The following is an 18,952-nucleotide window of genomic DNA, read 5'->3' on the forward strand; positions in this document are numbered from 1 at the left end:
CAGTCCCCAGGGACATGCACACAAACACACCCTCTGTCTAGACCACAGTCCCCACAGTCCCCAAGGACACACACACACACACACACACACACGCACACACACAAGTCCTCTGGACCAGTCCCCAGGGACATGCACACAAACACACCCTCTGTCTAGACCACAGTCCCCAAGGACACACACACACACACACACACACACCCTCTGTCTGCACCACAGTCCCCAGGGACACACACACTCTCACACACACACACGTCCCCTGTCTGGACCAGTCCCCAGGGACACACACACACACACACACACACACACACACACACACACACACACACACACATTCCCTGTCTGGACCACAGTCCCCAGGGACACAGCCCCTGAGGTCCCAAAGCCCTTTCACCCCTGGGACCACACTCAGACCCCCAGGACTCCATCTGACTGCACGACCTGCCACCCAGAGGTGGACCCAACCCCTACCTTGGACTCCTGCCCCAGGGCCCCTCTCCTGGCTTGCAGACCCTGAGAGCCTAACCTGGACCACAAACCATCCATTCTGACCACGGACTCCTGATACACTAACCACCCCCACTCTCAACGCCCACCCTCCAGCCTAGAGCACTGAACCTCCCACAGACTGGAGGATCCTGCCCAGATGGTGGGACCCCCTCCCAGTCCACCCAGACTGGACGTGGACTCCCAGCTGGGACTCTCCAGGAGCCGGGGAACCCCACCCAGATCACAGCTGGGACCCCACTCTCGACAACTCCCCCTAACCCAGACCCCCAAGGAGACCTCACACAGACCCCTACCCAGAACGTTGCAGAAATCCTAACCTGGCAGCCCCAGAGGCTGAGATGGTTGCATGGCATCACCGACTTGACGGGCATGAGTTTTTGCAAGCTCCGGGAGATGGTGATGAACACAGAAGGCCTGGCGTGCTGTGGTCCATGGGGTCGCAAAGAGCCGAACACGACTGAGTGACTGAACAACAATAGGTGACCCCACGTGTACCCAGGGCAGCATCACCAATATCTGATCCATCTCACTGCCCTGTGGGTGAGAAGTCTCTCCTGTGATCCCAGGCTCGAGGTCTAACACGGTCAAGGCAGAGCCATCTACCCACTGGGCTCCCCTGGCAGTGACATGGAAGAGCCTGTTTCTCAGCTTGTTTGGGTTGGTGGATGGCAGGACCCCCACTTCCTTGGGGCTGTAAGGCTGAATTCCCCGCTTCTGAACTGGTGGTCAGTGGTGGGGAGGGAAGGGCATCCATCCCACCCTCGGCATCTCTAGCACCTCCTGCCTTCCCTTCTCTGCTGTTCCAGCCCAACAACGTTCTCTGCTTTTGAAGGCTCATGGGATTAGAGTGGACCCACCAGGCTAATCCAGGATCATCTCCCTATTTTAAGCTCCATAACCTGGAGAAGGGATCGGCTACCCACTCCAGTATTCTCGGGCTTCCCTGGTGCCTCAGCGGGTAAAGAATCCGCCTGCAGTGCAGGAGACCTGTGTTCGATCCCTGGGTTGGGAAGATTCCCCCCGGAGAAAAGGTAAAGGCTACCCACTCCAGTATTCTGGCCTGGAGGATTAATTCCATGGACTGAAATCAAATGGGCCTTAGAAAGCATCACTACGAACAAAGCTAGTGGAGGTGATGGAATTCCAGTTGAGCTATTCCAAATCCTGAAAGATGATGCTGTGAAAGTGCTGCACTCAGTATGCCAGCAAATTTGGAAAACTCAGCAGTGGCCACAGGACTGGAAAAGGTCAGTTTTCATTCCAATCCCGAAGAAAGGCAATGCCAAAGAATGCTCAAAATACCACACAATTGCACTCATCTCACACACTAGTAAAGTAATGCTCAAAATTCTCCAAGCCAGGCTTCAGCAATATGTGAACTGTTAACTTCCTGATGTTCAAGCTGGTTTTAGAAAAGGCAGAGGAACCAGAGATCAAATTGCCAACATCCGCTGGATCATGGAAAAAGCAAGAGAGTTCCAGAAAAACATCTATTTCTGCTTTATTGACTATGCCAAAGCCTTTGACTGTGTGGATCACAATAAACTGTGGGAAATTCTGAAAGAGATGGGAATACCAGACCACCTGACCTGCCTCTTGAGAAATTTGTATGCAGGTCAGGAAGCAACAGTTAGAACTGGACATGGAACAACAGACTGGTTCCAAATAGGAAAAGGAGTACGTCAAGTCTGTATATTGTCACCCTGCTTATTTAACTTCTATGCAGAGTACATCATGAGAAACGCTGGGCTGGAAGAAGCACAAGCTGGAATCAAGATTGCCGGGAGAAATATCAATAACCTCAGATATGCAGATGACACCACCCTTATGGCAGAAAGTGAAGAGGAACTAAAAAGCCTCTTGATGAAAGTGAAAGAGGAGAGCGAAAAAGTTGGCTTAAAGCTCAACATTCAGAAAACGAAGATCATGGCATCTGGTCCCGTCACTTCATGGGAAATAGATGGGGAAACAGTGGAAACAGTGTCAGACTTTATTTTGGGGGGCTCCAAAATCACTGCAGATGGTGACTGCAGCCATGAAATTAAAAGATGCTTATTCCTTGGAAGGAGGGTTATGACCAACCTAGATAGCATATTGAAAAGCAGAGACATTACTTTGCCAATAAAGGTCCATCTAGTCAAGGCTATGGTTTTTCCTGTGGTCATGTATGGATGTGAGAGTTGGACTGTGAAGAAAGCTGAGCACCGAAGAATGGATGCTTTTGAACTGTGGTGCTGGAGAAGACTCTTGAGAGTCCCTTGGACTGCAAGGAGATCCAACCAGTCCATTCTAAATATCAGTCCTGGGTGTTTTGGAAGGAATGATGCTAAAGCTGAAACTCCAGTATTTTGGCCACCTCATTCGAAGAGTTGACTCATTGGAAAAGACTCTGATGCTGGGAGGGATTGGGGGCGGGAGGAGAAGGGGATGACAGAGGATGAGATGGCTGGATGGCATCACCGACTTGATGGACATGAGTTTGAGTAAACTCCAGGAGTTGGTGATAGACAGAGATGCCTGGCATGCTGCAATTCATGGGGTTGCAAAGAGTCGGACACGACTGAGCGACTTTCACTTTTCAACCTTAATTATATCTGCAAGGTCCCTTGGGCTCCCTGGTGGCTCAGTGGTAAAAAAAAAAAAAAAAGTCCGCCGGCCCGTGCAGGAGATGCAGGTTTGATCCCTGCGTCAGGAAGATCCCCTGGAGAAGGGAATGGCAACCCACTTCAGTATTCTTGCCTGGAGAATCCCACGGACAGAGGAGCCTGGTGGGCTACAGTCCATGGGGTCGCAGAGAGTCAGACACTACTGAGCGACTAAATGGCAACAGGATAATCAGTAACCCAGGACAAAGAAAGTCACACCTGGTTGTCTTTCTTGGGACCTGCTACCTTAAGAGGTGAGAGGGTCCCAGGGAAACACTCTTTTCCTAATGAAAGTGTTAGCTGTTATTTTGGGGGTCTCCAAAGAGCTCTGGAACCACAGTCCTTAACGTCAGCCCAGAGAAGAATTCGGTGAGAGCAAAGTGATGGATACAAAATGATTTATTAGAATAGGAAGCTGTGAGTCTAACAAGCAGGTGGGTTTTACAGGGTGCCGGACCCTGCGAACTTACTGAGCCGTATACTTAGTCGTTCAGTTGTTTCCGACTCTACGACCCCGTGGACTGTAGCCCGCCAGGCTCCTCTGTTCCTGGGATTCTCCAGGCAAGAATACTGGAGTGGGTTGCCATGCACTCCTCCCCAGGGGATCTTCCCGACCCAGGGATCGAACCTGCATCTCTTGCGTATCCTGCATTGGCAGGCGGATTCTTTACCACTGGGCCACCTGGGAAGCCCCTTACTGGGCTACAGTTTTAGAATCGAAGGAAAAGTAGGAAAAGGAAAGAAGATCTTCTCTGTCTTTCTCGAGTGGACACGGCGCTTCCATCATCAGCTCCTCCTGCACGTTGAGCAGGGGGGTTTTCCTGTGCCTGTGTGGTTCAGCTAGTCCACAGATAATTGTCTTTCATGTGTGCAGAGGGCATGTCTGAGGGGTCATTAACCCACTGAACTCACCGGATAGGGTATAGGGCTCACATCATCATTGTTTTATCGTTCACAGGCAGGTCTTGTGTTTTCTTCTTGGTTTTCTGATTCAGCAAACCTGCTGGCTTGAGTGATCGTTCCTACAGATGAGGCGTTTCCCCTCAGTCATGTCGGACTCTCTGAGACCCCACGGACTGTAGCCCACCAGGCTCCTCTGTCCATGGGTTGCTCCAGGCGAGAATACTGGATGGGTTGCCATGCCCTCCTCCAATTAACTCACAGAGGTCTCACATATTTTTCCTACTTACTTTGTGGGATTAACTATTTAATCACCTACTTTATCCCTTTTTCGTTGTTGTTCAGCCACTCAGTCGTGTCTGATTCTTTGCAGTCCCTGTCCATCACCAACTCCCGGAGCTTGCTCAAACTCATGCCCATCGAGTCGGTGATGCCATCCAACCATCTCATCCTCTGTTGCCCCCTTCTCCTCCCGCCTTCAATCTTTCCCAGCGTCAAGGTCTTTTCCAGTGAGCTGGCTCTTTGCCATCAGGTGGCCAAATCTGTCCCTAGCTGGTGTTAGGAGGACACTGTCAGATGTCCGGAGGAGCATCAAGGTTCTCTTCTGAACACAGAGAGTATCCTGGTGTTTCCCACGGGGACGCTGTGCTGACTGTGTTCCCAAGGAACTGCTTAGAAAACTGCTTAGAACACTTCAGACTAGGGGCGTCGTCAAGATGTTTGGTGGTTTGTGTTTTGTTTTGGTTTGTTTGTATTTTTTTTTTTTTTTTGGCATTTTGCGGTACCTCTTTCTAGAAGCAGCTGTGAGGATTGTCAATGCCCTTTGTGGGCGTGCAACGCAGTATTGTATGTCTCTGGGGGGAAGGCGCGAGAGAGGGCATCTTTAAATTCCGCTTCTAAATTTGCTGCCCTGTTTTATCTCCTGCTATTGTGTCCCACAGGACAAAGAAGGCAGGTGCAGCTAGCTGGCTGGGCTCCTTCCCCAGAGTGGGCTGTTCCCCGAGTTTCCTTGTAGCCTCGGATGCCCCCAGACACCACGTCCGGGGTCTCTGCCACGTGTTCAATCGCCAGAGATGGTTTCACGTGTGTTTTATCCACAGTTCAAGTTTGGCTTCTCTCTCTCTTTTTTTTTTTTTAAATGGAAGCCGTATGATTCCTAACAAGCCCCTTTCTACTGCAGCTGGGTTTATGGTAACAGACTGACTTTTTTTTTTTCCCCTGTCTGCACTTAAAGGCTTGTCAGTTGGGATTGAATCAGGTCCACCACACTGACAGGGCAGACTCCTAACCAGCGGACCGCCGGGGAAGACCCCAAGGATGAGGATTTTTATTGTGATCCTGCTGTCCCTTTAAAAGCCATTAAAAAAAAAAGTTCAGAAAAGTAAAATGCTGGGAAGATATTCCTTTACATACTTAGATGTTCAGCGTATAGACTGCGTTTTGGTCGCTCAGGCGTGTCCGACTCTTTGCGACCCCATGGACTGCAGCCCGCCAGGCTCCTCTGTCCGTGGGATTCTCCAGGCAAGGATACTGCAGTGGGCTGCCATGCCTTCCTCCAGGGAGTCTTCCCCACCCCAGGGACTGAACCCTTATCTCCTCCATCTCCTGCATTGCAGGCAGATTCTTTACCACTGAGTCAGCAGGGAAGCCCACACACGTGTAGGAAGACTTAACAAATCTGCTTGTTAGTGGACATTGTTTTTTTTTTTTTTTAAATAATCTAAGCCGTGTTCTTTGCTAAAAAAAAAAAAAAAATGTAAGGGTGGTTATGCCGTTGAGAAAACATGTGGGCAGCCAACAGAGTCTCTGCTGAGATGCACAGGAGAGGAAGGGGTAAGCAAACCATTTCTGGGTAGCATCGGAGGTCCCTGGGGAGTATTACTAGACCCATCCTTGGTCTGCATGTCCCAGGACACATGGGGGTCTCAGCTATTTAAAGGCAATAATAAAGAGCGTCGTGGGGATCATTGAACGCATTTTTGAGGAATCTGATGGTTCAAATCTCAGGAGCCATGATCTTGATCGTTACTGAACTTTTACATGGTCCTTCCTTCCTTCATCAAGGATGACTTAGAGCCAAATGGACCCAGAGTTTCTGCTGGATCCCAGAACAATGATCAGCAGAACAAAGCTCAGTTCAGTTCAGTTCAGGTGCTCAGTCGTGCCCCACTCTGTGGGACCCCATGGTCACACGCCAGGCTTCCCTGTTCTTCACCATCTCCCAGAGTTTACTCAAACCCATGTCCATCGAGTCAGTGATGCCATCCAACCATCTCATCCTCTGTCGTCCCCTTCTCCTCCTGCCTTCAATCTTTCCCCAGCATCAGGGTCTTTTCCAATGAGTCAGCTCTTCGCATCAGGTGGCCAAAGGACTGGAGTTTCAGCTTCAGCATCTAAGCTCGTTTGTTCCCAAATGCCATGGACTCCAGTTGACTCTGACGATTTCATCATTTTTAGAAAGATACACTGGCATCTGTTCTCAAGGCCTTTGTCCAAACACATTTTTAGAAAGTAAGCATTTTTCCTCTTTGGATTCCTACACTAAAAAAAAAAAAAAAAATACTTGGAAACAGATAGCAAGGGTGGTTGTACAATAGGTTAAGAGTCCTTCCTGCCACTGAATGTTGCACTTTAAAATGGTTAAAATGGGGATGTCCCTGGTGGTCTGGTGGTTGAGACTTCACCCTCCAGGGCAGGGGCTGGCAGGTTCGATCTCTGGTCGGGGAGTGAAGATCCCACACACGTCGTGGCCAAAACACCAAAACATTAAACAGAAGCAATGTTGTAACAAGTTCAATAAAGACTTTAAAAATGGTGCACGTAAAAAAAAATTTTAAGTGGTTAAAATCACAAAATTATCTTTCTTGATTGTATATATAAATAAAAATTAGTGTGATAATATGCATAATGTTATAAATATATTGCTATAAATATATAATATATAATATAATGTAAATATACATATAATATACATTTATAATATACATATAATAAATATAATGTAGATATATTTATAATGTATATAATATGTATATTTATAACACCATGTATATTATCACAATAAAAACTTTTTTGGTATTGTTTCTCAATAGGTGATGTTATACTTTTTACAAGGGATGTTTTTATTCAGGTATGGTTGATTTACAAAATTGCAATTTTATTTAATAAAATTTGATCCACAATATTATATTGGTTTCAGGTGGACATAGAGTAAAATTTTTAAATATATATACTGCTGTTTAGTCGGTAAGTTCTGTCTGACTCTTTGTCACCCCATGGACTGTGACCCACCAGGCTCCTCTGTCCATGGGACTCTCTGGGCAAGAATACTGGAGTGGGTTGCCATTTCCTTTTCTAGGGGGTATTCCCTAACTCAGGGATCAAAACTGTGTCTTCTGCATTGGCAGGTGGATTCCTAACCACCGTGCCGCCTGGGAATCCCCACTGCATCTTTTTACAGATGTTGTTTTTATTGAGGTATGGCTGATTTAAAATATTACATTAGTTTCAAATGTATGCACAGGAAAGCTTTTAAAAATATGGGCTTCCCTGTTAGTTCACAGGGTAAAAAAAATCTATCTGCAATGCAGGAGATGTGGGTTCAACCCCTGGGTCGGGAAGATCCCCTGGAGAAGGAAATGGCAACCCCCTCCAGTATTCTTGCTGGAGAATCCCATGGACAGAGGAGCCTGGAGGGCTACAGTCCCTGGGGTCACAAAGAGTCGGACACGACTGAGCGACTTCACTTTAAAAATATATATATGTTGCATTTTAGCATTTCGTATCTCACCGCCAAAGGGCAACACAACAGAGTGAGCAGACACACACACACACACACACCACACATACACACACACACACCACACACACACTCAAGGATCCAGTGATTCTGTATTTTTTTTGGCTCTGAGTTCGCTATTCCTCAGAGCAGGGTCTTCATCTTCAGCGAAATTAAACACGCTCTCACCTTTTCCGGAAGCTTCACACTGTCTGAGAGCTGTGTTTTCAACGCGAGCATGAAAAGAAGATTCCGCCCCACCGTCTCTAACCTGATGCCAGATATCCAGCTTGAAGCCGAGGTGTTTTTCCTGAGGCAGTTAAAGTCACAAAAGGATTTTCATTTGTTGACGTGTTTATATATAGCTCCCGTCCCACTTTCGACTGAAACGGCCGAGGCATTGATAGCTGGAAATAACATCTGGACTATTTCTTTTTTTAAAGTCCTTTCCGAGTAGCCTCTGTAGCCTGAGGATCTAAAGGCTCTGTGGACAGGTTTGGTGTAGGTTAATCTTCTGTCTCAACTCACACCCACGTCTGGTCCACTTTGCAGGGGTTTCTTTTCAAGAGAACGGCTGGCATTTTTCACATTTTCTTCTACAAGGCAGTACTTACCATAGTCAGGATATGGAAGCAACCTAAGTGTCCATGGACAGAGAAATGAGTAAAGAAGAAGTGCTACACAGATACAATGGAATATCACTCGGCCGTGAAAAATGAGGAAATTACATCATTTGGAGCAATGTGGATGCCCAGGTCACCCTAGTGGTAAGTAACCTGCCTGCCGATGTCTTGGAGACATAAGAGACGCGGGTTTGATCCCTGGGTTGGACAGATCCCCTGGAGAAGGGAACGGCTACCCACTCCAGTATTCTGGTCTGGAGAATTCCATGGGCTGTATAGTCCATGGGGTGGCAAAGAGTCAGACACAGCTGGTCAACTTTCACTTTATATATAAAATGGATAACCACCCAGGACCCACTGTACCGCACAGGGGGCTATATTCAATATCTTGTAATAACCTGGAAAAGCGTGTGTGTGTGTGTGTGTGTGTAACTAAGTCGCTTGTTAAAAACTAGTGAATATGACAAAACAGAATCAGACTCACAGATACAGAGAAGAAACTCGTGGTGACCAGTAGGGAAGGCGGCCAGTGGGAGAGGCAAGATAGGGGTGGGGTTCTTAAGAGGGACAAGCTGTTATGCATAAAACTAAATAAAAATCACAAGGATACATTCTACCACCAAGGCAACTTTGTATTACAACTTTGTAATAACCGCAAACCTTTAAACACTGGAGCAAAACCTTTAAATATTGAATAAGAAATTTAAAAAGTAAAAATAATATTTCCTAGAAACAGCACTGACAAGAAAGAGAGTTACACAAAACCTTTGGCTTCCCAGTGTGTATAAAAGTCACGTTCGAGGGAGCTCAAACCCGGGGCTCTGCGACTGCCTAGCTGAGTGGGATGGGGTGGCAGGTGGAGGGGGGGTTTCAAGAGGAAGGGGACGTGTGTCTAGCTGTGGCCGATTCAGCTGCATGTATGGCAGAGACGAACACAATACTGCAACGCAATTACCCTCCGATTAAAAATAAATGTATCACTTTGAATATTTTGAAATTTGCCTATTTTGAATAAAGTTAGGTACATGTTGGATTGTAGTGGGTTAAACGTACAGTAAGCATTGAGTCTTATCAAAATAATGTGTCTACCTTAATTTAAAAAAAAAATACGTCATGGCTAAAAAATGCTGATCGTTATGTGAGAAGGCAGGGTTGCGACAACGCTGTTGTAAAAAGCGCAATGTGTGTAAAGCACACACAATAAAGCAAATTTCAGCAAGTGCTTGCCGTTCCTAGCGTCTGTGAAAGCTTCAGGGGCCCGTGAAAACGCTTTCACTTCTTTCGTTTACTTACTTTTAATTTTTGGTCCCGCATGGCATGCGGGACCTTGTAGTTTTGAGACCAGGGATTGAGGTCCCGTTCCATATGTTCGTAATGCAGCGTCTTAACCACTCGACCGCCGGGGGAAGTCCTCTTTTCATCTCTTTTACAATGAAAAGGAAAAGATGTGAATGGAATCCAGCCCGGATGATACTCGTATTTACAGCAACCCAGTTATAAAACACAATGCTGAATGCATTTTTTAAGTTTTATTATTATGATTTTTAAATTTTTTATTTTATATCGGCACATATAGTTGATTAACAAGGTTATCAGGTATACAGCAAAGTATATGTATATATGTATCCCTTATATTCTTGCCTGGAAAATCCCATGGATGGAGGAGCCTGGTAGGCTACAGTCCACGGGGCCACAAAGAGTCAGACACGACGGAGCAACTTCACTTCACTGACTTTACATGTATATATGTATCCATTCTTTTTCAAATTATTTTCCTAGTTAGGTTGTGACATTATATTGAGCAGAGCTCCTTGAACTACTATATATATATATATATATATATATATATATGGTTGTTTTTTAGCTGCTAAGTCATGTCCTCCCTCCTTCAATCTTTCCCAGCATCAGGGTCTTTTCCAGTGAGTCAGCTCTTCGAATCAGGTGAAAGTATTGGAGCTTCAGCATCAGTCCTTCCAGTGAATATTCAGGGTTGATTTCCTCTAGATCCTCTTTCCTGGGGAAAATGCAGAATCTGAAAGCAACGTGCATGGAAATTAAAAATCCAGGAGTCATTGAGAGACATGGTCTTCATTCAACCTTGAAGTGTGGACCAATATCACCCTTAAGAAGCAGGAAGCTTGTTGACTGAGAATCTAAAATTCCATCACTGGAGTCTGTGTGTATGTAAACCACTCTTTTTTTTTTTCTTCACATGATATCTGACTTTTTATTGCCGTGTTAATTATTTGAGCTTGGTCTCCAGGGCATGTGTGTGAAGGGGCCAATCTTTTTAATTGAACAAATAAATTATTCATCTGAGCCGATTTCCTGTTTTTACGGAGACAGATGAAAGTGATTTATATAACACATCTGACTGCCAAATCGGTAGTCTTTCCACGCCCCGGCTCCCGCTGAAAGCTGCAAGTCCAAACTCGATCTTTCACCCTTGGCTTTGTGCATTGAAATCTCCTGATTTGAAAAGGTATATTTGAAAAAAAAAAATTAAAAAGGGTTAGACAACTGCAAACAGACTTCAGTGTAACTGGGTAGTCTCAGTCCTGGCTCTCTGAAGCATTTTCAGGCTCTCGAAACGAGAAAGAGACAGCGACGAAGAAATCGCGGAAGTGTACTAGCCAAGGTGGCAGAACCCCAGCTAAAGATTTTTCAAAAAAGGTTCCCTGGCTCCTAGGAAAGCTACAAAAAATATTTTGACATCCTGAAAGCTGCGCTCTGTTGGTGTAGCTCCTTCTGTGAAAGAAAAGAGAGGGAGGCAAAAAAAAAGGCAAGTCTGTCTTGAAAGCCACCCTTGATTTTCGAAACAGAGCATCTCCTGGGCCAATTACTCATCTCCCGGCTCTCCCGGGGAGGATGCTGCTGAGTCATCACAGCGGATCCGGCGGCCTGTTGTGATCCAAGGGCCTTGAGGAAGCCTCACCTTTGCAGGGCGATGTGCTGCGTCCTGGGTGGGCATTTTGGAAAGATGCTGGTGGCGGAAGAACCGAAGACTGTAGGCTTGAGTGGGGGTAGGGGGTCCCCAGGCGAGGACCGAAGGAGCAGAGAGGAGGGCGTCGCTCACCCGGCCAAGGCTGGATCTAGAGACTGGGGTGGTCGTCTTCCAAGGCTGTGGGCACCTCCACACAAGGGACCAGGCACTCCTGGGTCCCTGGCTTCCAACCCAGTGGCAGGCATCCAGGTGCAGATGAGACCACGTTCCCCCCACCGACCCCAGGTGTTTAAGATTCAGCAGCTCAGGATGGACAGGAGGGAGTGGAAGAAAATGACGAAACCCTCCGGCGTCCTGGGCTCTGATGGGTAATAGGGTATCTGGGACCCAGGTCGTCCGACCTCCAGGTCAGCCCCTCCCCCCTGCAGCCGTGACTCCCACAGCCCAGGACTCCTCTGGTCTGGAGGACCCCCAGTGGGAGCCCCCTCCCGTCTGCCCCACGGGCCAAGAGACCCTCCAGGCCCCACCAAGGAGCCGTCTAGCCCACCCTCACCGCGATGCGGGGCCTGCCCTGCCCAGCGGGCTGGCTGACCCCTCCTCTCCACTCTGCTGATTTTCAGTCTTGGCTGTCTTGAGAGGTGTGTCTAGTCACACATCAATGCCGACATCTGGACGCCCCTACCTGTCCACCTGCACCTACGCACCCCTACCTGTCCAACTGCACCTACACACCCCTACCTGTCCACCCGCACCTACACACCCCTACCTGTCCACCCGCACCTACGCACCCCTACCTGTCCACCTGCACCTACGCACCCCTACCTGTCCATCTGTACCTACACACCCCTAGCTGTCCACCTGCACCTACACACCCCTACGTGTCCACCCGCACCTACACACCCCTACGTGTCCACCCGCACCTACGCACCCCTACCTGTCCACCTGCACCTACGCACCCCTACGTGTCCACCCGTACCTACGCACCCCTACCTCTCCACCTGCACCTACACACCCCTACGTGTCCACCCGCACCTATGCACCCCTACGTGTCCACCCACACCTACGCACCCCTACCTGTCCATCTGTACCTACACACCCCTAGCTGTCCACCCGCACCTACACACCTCTACGTGTCCACCCGCACCTACACACCCCTACCTGTCCACCCGCACCTACACACCCCTACCTGTCCACCCGCACCTATGCACCCCTACCTGTCCATCTGTACCTACACACCCCTACCTGTCCACCTGCACCTACGCACCCCTACCTGTCCATCTGTACCTACACACCCCTACCTGTCCACCCGCACCTACGCACCCCTACCTGTCCACCTGCACCTACACACCCCTACGTGTCCACCCGTACCTACGCACCCCTACCTCTCCACCCGCACCTACACACCCCTACCTGTCCACCCGCACCTACGCACCCCTACCTGTCCACCTGCACCTACACACCCCTACGTGTCCACCCGTACCTACGCACCCCTACCTCTCCACCTGCACCTACACACCCCTACCTGTCCACCCGCACCTATGCACCCCTACGTGTCCACCCACACCTACACACCCCTACCTGTCCATCTGTACCTACACACCCCTAGCTGTCCACCCGCACCTACACACCCTTACCTGTCCACCCGCACCTATGCACCCCTACCTGTCCATCTGTACCTACACACCCCTACCTGTCCATCTGTACCTACACACCCCTACCTGTCCACCTGCACCTACGCACCCCTACCTGTCCACCCGCACCTATGCACCCCTACATGTCCACCCACACCTACACACCCCTACCTGTCCATCTGTACCTACACACCCCTACCTGTCCACCCGCACCTACACACCCCTACCTGTCCATCTGTACCTACACACCCCTAGCTGTCCACCCGCACCTACACACCCCTACTTGTCCACCCGCACCTATGCACCCCTACCTGTCCATCTGTACCTACACACCCCTACCTGTCCACCCGCACCTACGCACCCCTACCTCTCCACCTGCACCTACACACCCCTACCTGTCCACCCGCACCTATGCACCCCTACCTGTCCATCTGTACCTACACACCCCTACCTGTCCACCCGCACCTACGCACCCCTACCTGTCCACCTGCACCTACACACCCCTACCTGTCCACCCGCACCTATGCACCCCTACGTGTCCACCCACACCTACACACCCCTACCTGTCCATCTGTACCTACACACCCCTAGCTGTCCACCTGCACCTACACACCCCTACGTGTCCACCCGCACCTACACACCCCTACCTGTCCACCCGCACCTATGCACCCCTACCTGTCCACCTGCACCTACACACCCCTCCCTCTCCACCCGCACATATACCAACTATAATGAGTGATGCTGAGCGTCTTCTCATGTGCCTCTTAGCCATCTGTGTGTCTTCTTTGGCAAAATGTCTATTTAGGTCTTCTGCCCATTTTTGTGATTTACAAGAAGCGAGAGATTTTAGATGCTCTGACTTAGCTCCTTAGGAAATAAATCAGTGTGCTTCATTAGAACGAGATACTATTTGAAAAGCTAATTATAACGCATTTTATTTTACTAACTAAATCAGGTCCCTGTAGGTCTACTACCCATCAGTACTTTAGTAGTGTATTACCTTTATTTAAAAAAAATTTTTTTTTCCAGTCTATGAAGGTGTAATTTTTAAAATATAAATTAATTTAAAAATAAAGGAACAAGCCCCTGACACACTCCGCCACACAGAAGAAGCTGAAAAGCACCAAGTGAAGTGAAAGAAACCAGTCTCAGAAGGTCACACAGCATGTCACCTTTACTTTTTTTAATATTTATGTTTCTTTATTTGGCTTCACTGGGTGTTAGTTAGGGCACGTAGGCCTAGTTCCCCAACCAGGGATCTAACCTGGGCCCCTGCACTGGAAGCACAGTCTTAGCCAGTGGATCACTGAGGCCCTTCGTGTTCCCTTTCTAATGCGATAATAGTTCAGTTTTTAAAACCTTCATAATATACAGCTTGGCATAAAATAAAGTGCAATTCAAAAACCATGAAACTCTGCTGCAAGATGTTCATGTCTTTCCCTTCAAATAAGAGGAATTTTTGTATGTAATTGCCTTCTCCTCTTTTAAAATAAAAAAATTTATAAAGAGTAATTCCTGCACTGACCATGTATGACTTAAAATTTCTTCATCTCCCCCTGTAGTGGCAGCTTTGACACCTCGGGCTTTGTTTTTGCTTTTCGTCTTATCCAGTTTTCTCCTATTCAATTCGCCTCACAGTCTGCGTGTGTGCTCAGTCGCTCAGTCATGTCCGACTCTCTGAGACCCCCTGGACTGTAGCCCACCAGGCTTCTGTGTACATGGATGCTCCAGGCAAGAATACTGGAGTGGGTTGCCATGCCCTCCTCCAGGGGATCTTCTCGCCTCAGGGATGGAACCTGGGTCTCCCTCATTGCAGGCGGATTCTTTACCATCTGAGCCGCCTAGGAAGCCCTACAGATTTTTATTTCATGAACATCCATCCCTTTGAAGCCCCACTTTCCCCAGCCTCCTCCAGTGCTGAATCTCTTCTTGCAACGTCGTACACACCCCGCTGTGTCCGCAGAGGTTGGCCTAGGACTCTTCGCTGCCGGTTCCCAGAGGAGGGTTCCGCCTTTGCGTCTGGCGGGTCTGCCTCTGATGGCGTCTAAGACCTGTTCTTCTGTTCCACTTGCAACTTTCCACACTGCCTCTTTTTTTTGTTTGTTTTGGGCTGTGACACCTTCGAGTCAGCCCTTTTTTAAAAAGAAAATATTTTTAAACAGAAAACAGCGCCATGCACGTGGACTTAGAAATTCAGGTTACCTCTGTGTAAATATTTGATCTGAATGCACACAAGACACAGGTGTGCGGGCCTTCTCGTTTATTTTTCACTCGGGCAATTCTTTTTATGTTTCCCTTAATGATTTTGTTTGTCAAAAGGAAGAGGCATACAGAACAATGGGCTGCCGTCTCTTTTTTTCTTCTCTACTGCGCCTGCCCGGGTGGTAAAGAACCTGCCTCCCAAGGCGTGAGATGTAAGAGATGCAGGTTCCATCCCTGGGTCGGGAAGATGCCCTGGAGGAGGGCATGGAAACCCACTCCAGTATTCTTGCCTGAAGCATCCCATGGACAGAGGGGCCTGGAGGGCTACAGCCCATGGGGTCGCAAAGAGTCGGACACGCCTGAAATTACTTAGCGCACACCTGCCCTGGAGTGTTTGACCAGCCTGCCTTACCGGTTCATTAATATGGATAGAATCAACCTCATGGGCTATTGATCGATAGTCATCATGGATTGGGTCTTAAGAGACAGCTGTTAATTCTTGAAAGATAAAGCAAGTTTATTTCTTTTATTTATTTGTTTATTTGTTTGTGGGCTGCACTGGGCCTTTCTTGGGGGCTTCACTCATAGCGCAGTTGGTAAAGAATCCTCCTGCAATGCGGCAGACCTGGGTTCGATCCCTGGGTTGGGAAGATCCCCTGGAGAAGGGATAGGCTACCCCACTCCAGTATTCTTGGGCTTCCCTGGTGGCTCAGCTGGTGGGGAATCCGCCTGCCATGTGGGAGACCTGGGTTCGATCCCTGGGTTGGGAAGGTCACCCGGAGAAGGGAAAGGCCACCCACCCCAGCGCTCTGGCCTGGGTCTTTCCTGCTGTCTACGGGCTTTCTCTAGCTGCATGAGGGGTGCTACTCTGCAGTTTCGGTGTACAGTCTTCAAGCTGCAACGGGTTCTCTTGTTTCGGGACCCCGGGCTCAGTTGCCTCACAGCACGTGGAACCTTCCTGGACTGAACCCACGTCTCCATGGATTGGACCCATGTCTCCTGCGGTGGCAGGCGGATTCTTAACCACTGGACCACCAGGGAAGCCCTGCACTAGTCTTTTAAGTTTTTTTTATTACTTGGTTTGATTTGATTTATTATTGATTTATTTATGTTCTTCTGTTATTATGATTATTATCTGGCTGTGCCATGTGGCACGGAAGTCTGTCTCTTTTTAAAATGACTCTCAGGACATTATAGTATGCAAAGTAGATCGCCAGGGTGAGTTTGATGAAGCAAAGGCACCCGAAGTCCCTGCTGTGTGACAGCTTAGAGGGAAAATCTGGGTAGCGATTCAGGATGCATGGGACACTTGTACACCTGTGGGCGACTCATACTGATGTTGGCAAAAACCATCACAATGTTGGAAAGTAATTACCCTCCAATCAATATCAATAAATTTTAAAAAAAGACAATTCAGACATACAAATAATAAATAAAAAATAAAATAAGAAATAAAATGACGTGTCCAACTCTCTGTGACCCCACGGACTGTAGCCCACCAGGCTCCTCTGTCCATGGGACTCTCCAGGCCTGAATACTGGAATGGGGAGCCTTTCCCTCCTCCAGGGGATCTTCCCAACCCAGGGATTGAACCCAGGTCTCCCGCCTTGCAGGCGCATTCTTTACCAGCTGAGCCACCAGGGAAGCCCAAGAACACTGGAGTGGGTAGCCTATCCCTTCTGCAGGGGATCTTCCCAAAGCAGGGATCAAACCCAGGTCTCCTGCATTGCAGGCAGATTTTTTACCATCTGAGCCATCAGGGCAGCTTAGTGTCTGAATAACTTGAAAAAAAAACCACCATACAAATGACTGTCATGAAACGAGCCCTGTCTCTGAGTTTTCACACTCTGTTTGCCAATAGCCAGACATCCCTCAAGATGTGGGTGTCATGGGGTGTCCTGACCCGGCCTTAATAATTGAGTGTCCTGCCTGGGGCACTAAGTCTCTGCCAACTCCTCTTCCCTCTGTGCCCAGGAAGACACAGATTTCTCTGGAGCAGGAAAATTGAGTTTGGCATCCCATTAACATTTCACGGCTAGGAATTTTTTTTTTTTTCCCTGTCGTTAGCTTAAAAAGATTATGCAGCAGAGATGGTCTGTTTCGCAAGTGGAAAAATACTGTCCAGGCACACACACACACACGCACTCACACAGAGCTTGGTGCTGTATCCGTAGGTGTTAAGGGATTCGATAAAGCGACAGCTCAGCTCACCTCTTTTTCACCTCCAAAGTCACTGCGGATGGTGACTGCAGCCACGAAATTAAAAGAAGCTTGCTCCTTGGAAGGAAAGTTATGACCAACCTAGGCAGCATATTAAAAAGCAGAGACACTACTTTGCCAACAAAGGTCCGTCTAGTCAAGATTATGGTTTTTCCTGTGGTCATGTATATATGTGAGAGTTGGACTGTGAAGAAAGCTGAGCACTGAAGAATTGATGCTTTTGAACTGTGCTGTTGGAGAAGACTTTTGAGAGGTCCTTGGACTGCAAGGAGCTCCAACCAGTCCATCCTAAAAGAAATCAGTCCTGGGTGTTCATTGGAAGGACGCGTGATGGAGCTGAAACTCCAATCCTTTGGCCACCTGATGCGAAGAACTGATTCATTGGAAAAAACTCTGATGCTGGGAAAGATTGAGGTCAGAAGGAGAAGAGGACAACAGAGGATGAGATGGTTGGATGGCATCACAGACTCAATGGACATGAATGTGAGTAAACTCCAGGAGTTGGTGATGGACAGGGAGGCCTGGCGTGCTGCAGTCCGTGGGGTTGCAAACAGTCGGACACGACTGAGCGACTGAACAACAGCACACACACACACAGACTGCAAGGCTATATCCGTAGGTGTTAAGGGATTCAGTCAAGTGACAGCTCGGCTCACCTGAGCCCCAGATCGAGGGCTCCTTCTGCAGGTCAGGAGTCAGCAGAGCTGTGTGGACACGTGCTGCAGCTTCAGACTGGAAACTGCTACTGCATTCGGCGTTGTCTGCAATGCAGGTGCAAAGCGCCCCTCACTGCAGAGGCTGGTCACATGCCTTCCTTGATGGCTTTCATGTCCCCTGACCTCTGGGTTGCTGGGAGTTTCACGGAGAGCAGGGTGGGAGGGACAGTCCAGCAAAAAAAAAAAACACCATGATTTCTGCAGCATGATCCCGCGGGTGTTCCGGAGCCTGGTTTGCACCACCGAGCTGCTCTTTTGCACAATGGGTCATTCATAGCTGGCTGGCTGCCCCAGGGTGGGGACGTGTGGGGTGACCTCTCGGGCCAGGCAGCTGGAGCCCATTGCAAGGACGGACGGAAAGGTGTTTTTTCTATTTCTTTCATCTGGAGAATTTGAATCATCTGTATGAAAAGAGGAGTCTTCACTAAACAATTTGATGTGAGTCACATCGCTATGCCGTACGCGTTCAGCTCCGCCGGTGGTGTATGTCCGTTCTCTCAGTAAAACTGGAAGAAGGAATTTTTAAAAATGTAAAAAAAAACTTTTTAAAAAAGAAAATGAAGCCATTTAGGAACGTGAAAGGTGTTCTTAGCTTAGCGGCTGTTTGGGAGCCATAAAGACATTTTCTATTTTATTATTATTTTTTTTTATCGGAGCATTTATTGGAGTAGCTCATTCCCTGGTAGCTCAGCTGGTAAAGAATCCGCTTGCAATGCAGGATTTGATTCCTGGGTCAGGAAGAGCTGCTGGAGAATGGATAGGCTACCCACTCCAGTATTCTTGGGC

Source organism: Bos taurus, chromosome Y (genome assembly GCF_002263795.3).
Source record: "Bos taurus isolate L1 Dominette 01449 registration number 42190680 breed Hereford chromosome Y, ARS-UCD2.0, whole genome shotgun sequence".
Classification (NCBI taxonomy): domain Eukaryota; kingdom Metazoa; phylum Chordata; class Mammalia; order Artiodactyla; family Bovidae; genus Bos; species Bos taurus.